The 7,416-nt window shown below is 40.1% G+C and overlaps 1 protein-coding gene across 6 annotated transcripts in view; it reads left to right on the top strand.

Moving 5' to 3' along the window:
• Positions 1–1,142: 1,142 nt before the first annotated feature.
• Positions 1,143–7,416, top strand: part of SACS (sacsin molecular chaperone) — a 58,111-nt gene continuing 51,837 nt past the window's right edge. For 2 of the 6 annotated variants that reach the window (XM_048294879.1, XM_048294882.1), the window contains exons 1-2: positions 1,143–1,375; positions 4,270–4,390. The gene's annotated coding sequence lies outside the window, so the exon portion shown is untranslated. Of the gene's footprint in view, positions 1,376–2,220; positions 2,261–4,269; positions 4,391–7,416 lie in introns of all 6 variants that reach the window. The other 4 variants (XM_048294880.1, XM_048294883.1, XM_048294884.1 and 1 more) reach the window with 4 other exon arrangements.

Below are 7,416 nucleotides of genomic sequence, written 5' to 3'. Positions count from 1 at the left end.
TACAAAGCTGCATTAGCACTTTGTTTTCTCTGCCTCTGCTGACATTACCCTGTCGAGAAGCTATTTCTAGTGCATCACCTGTGCAGCTCAGGACTGCAGAGGGAAAAGAGAGACCCAGACTCCCTAGAAATCCCTAATCTCATCCTTTCAGCCAGTCCTGAAGCTCTTGTGAACTGCTGTGTTAGTACAGCATTTTAAATGAAGACTGACGGGTTGGAATGATGTGTTTCTGGCAGTAGGCTGCTGGATCAAGGGGAGGGGCAGCATTCTACACTTGGACGTGGAATTAAAAGAAACACAACTGGCAAGATTAGAAGGGGTCTCAAAGGAAAGGATTCTTGGTTTTCCTGGAGGACAACCTGACAGGTTAACATGAGTGACTAAGGGGAGAGAATGAAAAATCTTAGAAACGCCTTAAATGCTGAGGTCTGCTTTATGCAGTTGATCACATGAATAGGAATATGAATGTGAAGTTAAAAAGGAGATGAGTTTTAAAATGTGGAAGTGCTAACAGCTACCTGTGCCAGCTTGGAAAAGAGAAACCAAACTCAGGATGCCACTGGCAGCCCACAGACTTCTGCATTTTAATGTAATCAGGACTGACAAAATTAATTTAAGGAAGTCCTAAAGAGTGTGAGCATAACATGTCATGGGCAAAACAGAGGCAAAACAGTAAAGATATTTGCTAAAACTGCTATACAGACAAAAGTTTTAACAGAGGAGTTCTTCAAATTGTGAACATTTAAAATGTGAACATTCTTTGACACAGGAGAGTTGAAGAGTGAAATAAATAAGCAGAAAACCTATTAGTTCTATTGTGTAAGCGGAAAAAAATGCAAAAAGTGAAGAAATAATGCAGCAAAATGTCAAGAAACATTTAAATTAAACAGAATCAATCAGAAAATTGGATCTGTTACAGGCAACAATTCAAATACATGTTATGCCTTGAGCAACATCTCTTAAAATTGTGCTATTTTTGCCTTCTGTCTTGGTATCCTTCCACATCTGTTTGACTGCCCCGCGCCTGGAGCTTGTATTGTGCTCCCGAAACCGGAGGTTAGTCAGGACCATATCTCTTTAAAAAAAACCCCACACAGACAAAGAAAGAAAAAAAAAAAAAAACCAGGCTGGGAAGGGGGAGCTAAAGCCTCTGCTGCATTGGGCTGTTTGGATACATCGGCTGCACCAGTGGTCACGCATCTCTCCGCAGCCTGCTGATTTTGCAAAAGAGGGGGCAAAGGATCATTTTGCAGTCCAGATGCTGCCAAACACAAGCAATCAATGGAAGGAATAGCACAATGAGCAGACATGCATGTGGAAGCAGTTTACGAAGAAGTAGTTAAATGCGGAGCTTTGTTCCGGCCGATGCTGTAATGTAAGTACGAGCTCAGGAGCGGATCCCGTGGTCACTGCAGTTGTTTGTGGGAGATGTTTCATGGGTATCCTGATGCTTTTAGCACTTAAGGGTGGAGAAAGCATTAACTGCGACATGTTTCATAGTGTATTTAAGCAAATAACTGTGTTGTCTGTGTCTCGACAGGATTTTTGAGTGACTCACAGGCTGCAGTGTGTGGGTAGGGTGGGTGAAGAGAAGGACTTCTCACATGAGCTTATTCTCCTTTCCCGATGGCTTATCTGGGCTCTGCTCTATAGATGTGCTATCAGATTGCTGCAGCACCACCCTCCCTGTGCAAAGGCCTCTCGCTGAATTTCAGCTCTGCATTCAAGCACAGGGATACACAATACATTTTTTCACACTCCAATGGCTGACTTAATTAAAAAAAAAAATCTTAGAATTATTTGTTAAACAAACTTACTTCATGCCAACTGCTTTATTTTAATTTTTTTCTCTTGTATGCAGTTGTAGAAAGCTTATGAAATTCCAATAGCTTCGTGTGTTACTATTGGGAGACTAGTTCTTAACATAGCTCTCCCAAAGGGAGTGCCAAGTATGATTTATTACTCAAAGGAATGTACACTTTCCTATCTTTGGTCTTTGGTAGCTGAAGTAGATGTATATATTTTAAAATATTTGTTCTTACAGAAATCCAGTGTCTTTCTCTTTGGCAAATGATTTGCTGCTTTTTATTCTGCATATGCCCTAATGATCTAGTACAGCTTTAAAAACAAGTGAAAAAAAAAAAAGAGCTAGGGCAAGCTTACTGCACTGAATTTCTCAGAAATTTTTTTTTGGTAATCAGAAAAAATTTTTTGTTGTAGCCAAAACTACGCATCTCAGCAGAGTGAATAAACCAAAGTAGTGAGTATTTGCTTGTTACTTTAATTTTGCTTTCTTCTGCATAAAGCCGTGGTGATTTGCTCTAAGCCAGAGAATATAATCTATTTGATGTCCTCTGCAGCTGCACCTTGGTACTTACGCAGCTCCTGCAGAAACCTCCGGGAGATCTCACTCCGGTGTCAGGGGAGGTGACAGCAGGGTAATTGTGATGAGCAGCCTGTGTGGGCCTGTTAAGGAGGGTGAGTAGCTGTTGCAAGGAGGAGCCTTCTTTTGTGCATCTCTTTTGGGACATGGCAGAACTGCAGCTCCTGATGCTGAGCACTGCAGGTAATACACTTCTGCCCCATCTCATTGATCACCTTGGTGGGGATGTAAGGCAGAGCCTCCCTCACACTGAGGAACCCACAGGGAAGTTTGCTTTTGAAGTTGCCCTTGCCTTGTATTCCCAGAGGTATTAGAGCTCCATCAGCTGTCTATTTGCAAAACAACTTTTTATTGCTTGCTACTAGAAACTGAGTTATAAGAAGCCAAATTTATCCCTTAATGAGCTTAAAGCAAATTATTGTTACCTGGGGAGTGCTCTACCAGTGATTGTGAATGCTGAAGCTTGGTAGTGTCAGTGCTCATTCTTGTCCCTTCCTCTTCTGTGTCAGGATTGTCACCCTCTCAACACCAAGCAGAATCCCTGGTTGGAAACAGGATTTCCAAAGATTAAGAAAGTAATCGTTTGCAAGAATACAGAAATAATAAAAAAACCCCTCAGTCTCACACAGCAAATTTCTGTTCACCTACTAAAAATGTGAAGGACTATTGGATAAAATAGTTTTACAAGCTGCTTACTGTTGTGTAAACACAGTGGGAAAAGTTCAGTTCCTGTGTACTTCCATTGTTTTCGGCAGAATTACATGGATGAATTCGGCATTTTTGGGGCCAACTCAAAAACCTTTTGTTTCTCTGTCCTTCTTTCTTTCTTGTTTTCCTGTTTCTTAGATGTGATTTTTCATGACCTCCAAGGTAACAGGCACAGATTTATAAAGTATAGAACAGAGGACCTAAGGTGCTCAAGTTTGGACCATATTTTCCTGATGCTCCCTGTAAAGTTAATGGAAACACAGCAGCAGTTCCAGAAAAAACTGATATATCACATATCTAAAACTAGCCCATGGTCATTATACTTCCCAATTTTGAGGGCTCCTTGGACCCTGTTCTCAAAAGCAGAGTTTCTAAAACAATAGATGCATTTTTATGTTAAAATATACAAAGGTGTAGGCTTTTATAAGGCAAAAGAGCATTTTCTTGAAGGTTTTAAACAGTGTCTAGTTGCTCAGTTTGTATGAAACCTTGGAGCAACATACAGAATTGAAAACATGCATGTCAGATTTTTAAATATTTGATCCTTTGGAAGGCTTAGTCTTTTTTGAAATAAGTGTTAATTCATTTAGCAATATTTTTTGTTATACACACAATTATTCGGCAGTTATTTCTGCCTCAGCTAAGAAATATAACAACTCACATTAATTCGGTACAGTAGGTCGACATTTTTCTTCTAAGTGTGTATTTAATGGATATATTTGCATTTTAGCAGTCTTGAGCTAAGTATGTAAAGGGGTGATCTAGTTCATTTGTATTTTTCATCTTCTTTTTGATCAGCTCAGCAGAAGATGGCCATGGTTTGGAATTTTTAGCAAGTGTGTTGTTGGTTGTGATGGAGGTAAACCAGACTTATGTGAGAAAGGAAGGTTTCACATTGCCTGTGTGAATACACCTACCTGTGTTTATGTGCAAAAAAAGTGCAGTCATGAAGGTCAGACTAGAAATAAATAAGGCTTAGTTGTCTTCCCTAAAATTACCTGTGGAAACTTTCTCCACCCAGGTGAAACCAAAATAAGGTATTATTTCTGATAGGTGATGATTACACTCATGAGAGGATGGGGCAGGTGTTTTGATCTCCTCTGGCAACCTCACAGGGGGGAATGAATGTACCTCAGGCTCCTCTCAGTGGTAAGGTTTGGTTTCTTTTTTTCTTACAGGAGACTGATACAGCTGGCTGCATATACCAATCACCGCTTATTTGGGATACGACAGCTGGTGGAAAATAGAAAAGGTCAGAGCTTCAGCACTCTGGTCTCCCATGAGGAAGGAAGTAACAATGTTAGTATTTAAATTGCTGTTTTGTCTAGGATAGAGTTAATTTTCTTCCTGGTAGTTGGCACAGTGCTGTGTTTTGGATTTAGTATGAGAATGATGTTGATAACACACTGATGTTGTAGTTGTTGCTAAGTAGTGCCTTCTCTAAATCAAGGACTTTTCAGTTTCCCATGCTCTGCCAACAAGGAGGTGCACAGGAAGCTGGGAGGCAGCATGGCAAGCACAGCTGTGCCAAACTAGCCAAAGGGATATTCCGTACCATAGAATGTCATGCCCAGTATATGAGCTTGAGGGAGAGGCTGATTGCTGCTCAGGGATGGGCTGAGCATTGGTCAGCAACTGTTGTGCATCACTTGGTTCGCTTGGGTTTTGTTTCTGTATCTCTTTTTGTTGTATTCCTATAATAACAATGAAAAATTTTATGATTATTGTTACTGTTGTTTAATTACAGTTTTTAACCTATTTTCATCTCAACTAATGGGTTTCACCTTTTTTCTGATTCTCCTCCTCATCCCACTGGGGTAAGATGGGTGAGTAAAGCATCTGTAGGGTACTTTGTTGCTGTCTGGGATTAAACCACAACAGAGTTTTAGTTAAAGCTTCAGTGAAGCAAAAGGAACAGCCTGTACCTTTTTTTCATTTTAGGACAGGCTAATTTGCCTACATCTTTGTTAGTTATATATGGTGAAATGTGGAGCTCTGCAGAATTAACAGCAACATTATTGTCAGATTTTAACCAATGTAAGCTGAGATCCTGGGGAATGTGATAGTAGCTTCAGAGTGGTCTGATATGCTTTATAAGAAAGCACCAGCTGTCGCCAAATCCTGTCCCATAAAATCATTCACACTATGAAAGAAATTGCTAATGTCAGATGTCTGGAGACCTCTTGGGAGAGAAGGGGAATTGCAGGACTGTGCCCTCGATCCTTGCTTATGCTACCTGCATTTTCCCCATAAAATGCCCCCTGTAAACCTTCCCCTTCCTTCTCAAATTTCTCCCTCCATATTGTTCTTTGTCTCCATACCAGGACAATTCCTACATGACTCACCACTTCTGATCAACTCCTGTGAGGTTTTTTATAATAGCAATGTCCCCAGCCTGTCCCAATCCTCTGGCAGTACCACTCTCCAGGCCACAGATGTACTGCTAAATAAGAGGTAGGGAACTAAAAAATGCTCAGGTCCTTAGCTCTCTGTGCTTAGAGGTGCAGCCAAACTCCTGCCTGTGTGTTCTGAGCCAGGCTCTCTGTCTAGAGCAGTCCATGGGTAAGAGAGAGAGCAAGATGTGCACTGGAGGATGATTTTTGCACTATAGAGTGATGTAAAGCCCCATTCCAGGTGCCAATATTTTTCAGCTCACTACTTTCATGTTCATATTGGACTGGCATTGGAAATACTTCCCTGGATCTTGGCACTGGCTTGTGTTACCCCACTCTGTGCCATTCAGGATCTCAGCCTAGCACTGTCTTTCCACCATAATAAAGTAGATTTAAGAGCTGAAGAACTTAAATTGTTTAAGTTGCTTTCTGGTTTGCTTTGGTTATTCCTGTTGATGGTAAAAACCTCTCTTTGACTCATGCTGGTTGTTTGATGTTTATGCAATGTATGCATACAGACGCAGGAACATCCCTCAAACAGCAGTAGTGGGACACAATCATATACAATAATCTATTTAGTTGTGTAGGTTAGCAAGCCCTTCCCTACTGCAGAAAAATGGATTATTAGATCTAAGATTTTTCATATCTTCTGTGAGAGATCCACAAAGACGGGTTTATTGCAGTTTCTCATTAGCTGTGACAAGGATGATGTCAGACAAGTTGTGCATGCCCTGTCTTATAAATAATAAATGAGAAGGACTCTGCCTCCTCTTCAGCTAATGGACTAATGTTATAGCTGGATGGAAAAGCCACCAGCTTAATTTATGGAACATAATGGAGCAACAAAATTGCTTAGACTTCCTTAAGTGTATTTATCCCAGGGCCCCCTGCTTGACCTTTTATCTTGATCTTTGGCATGTCTCTCATAATGTAAAATTCAAGTAACAATGAAGTCTTAAAAAACCCCAAGAAATAATAGAACAAAGTGCGTGGGTTTTTTGGTCAACCTAAACTCTATAATATAAAAATCTTCCACATACCCTTTCAGCATGGCTTTATTTATTAATTATTAGCAAGGTAACTGCAATCTAAAGTGTGCTTCTCATTTCTTTCTTCTTATTGTAGTGCTCGCAGAGAGAACTTGTTGTTATAAGCTCCTCATTAATTATAATTTTCACTAATAAGGTGAAGTTTAATCAAGTAGTTCAAAACACTCTGCAGACACTCACGAATGCAGCTTTATTTATTTATGCAGCACCTGATGCTTAATATAGCTGTTTGTGAATAATGTTATGGCTATTTCTTGTGTTGAGAAGTCCATGTTCAGACCCTTGGTCATTTTTTTTCAGTGTTAGGCCACGTTTTTGGCATTTTTATTGGGGGGGGAAGAAAGGGCATTGAAATGTTCTTCTAGAAAGTAATGTGTAGAATTGGGTATGTTGTGAAGCAATAGAAGAGAAGGAAGAGGTGTCCAATCATGGGCACAGCAAATCTTGGCAGAGTTTAAGGATATTTTTCAGCAACAGTTGTCATGAATGGCACCTGCTACATAAACAGGTGATATTTCAGTGCTTTTCACACTTTGTAGCATCTGCAAATGACTTGTAGTCTCAGCTTTTAAAAGATTTCCTCCATACTGTCTTGGTATGCTGTATCAAGCCAGATCTGTGTTAATCTCCTTGCTTCTGCAACATTTGGCATTCCTAGTCAAAAATTTTCAGCATAGTGTGTCCCAGTTTAGAGACAAGCTCCCCCCACTTACAAAGTAGAAATTAATACAGATGGATTCCCTGCTTAGAAGCATACTAGTAATAGACAGAAAATGCCATACCATTTGTCATGATTTTTGGCTGACAAATGACATAGAGAAAAAACCACTTCTGGTCATGTCTGTCAAATTCTATCCGTACTTGTACAAGTACGCAGTGATCA

The sequence above is a fragment of the Corvus hawaiiensis genome, chromosome 2, assembly GCF_020740725.1.
Source record: "Corvus hawaiiensis isolate bCorHaw1 chromosome 2, bCorHaw1.pri.cur, whole genome shotgun sequence".
NCBI lineage: Eukaryota > Metazoa > Chordata > Aves > Passeriformes > Corvidae > Corvus > Corvus hawaiiensis.
Note: the sequence above shows the minus strand (reverse complement) of the source record. Positions and strands in the feature narration are given on the sequence as shown.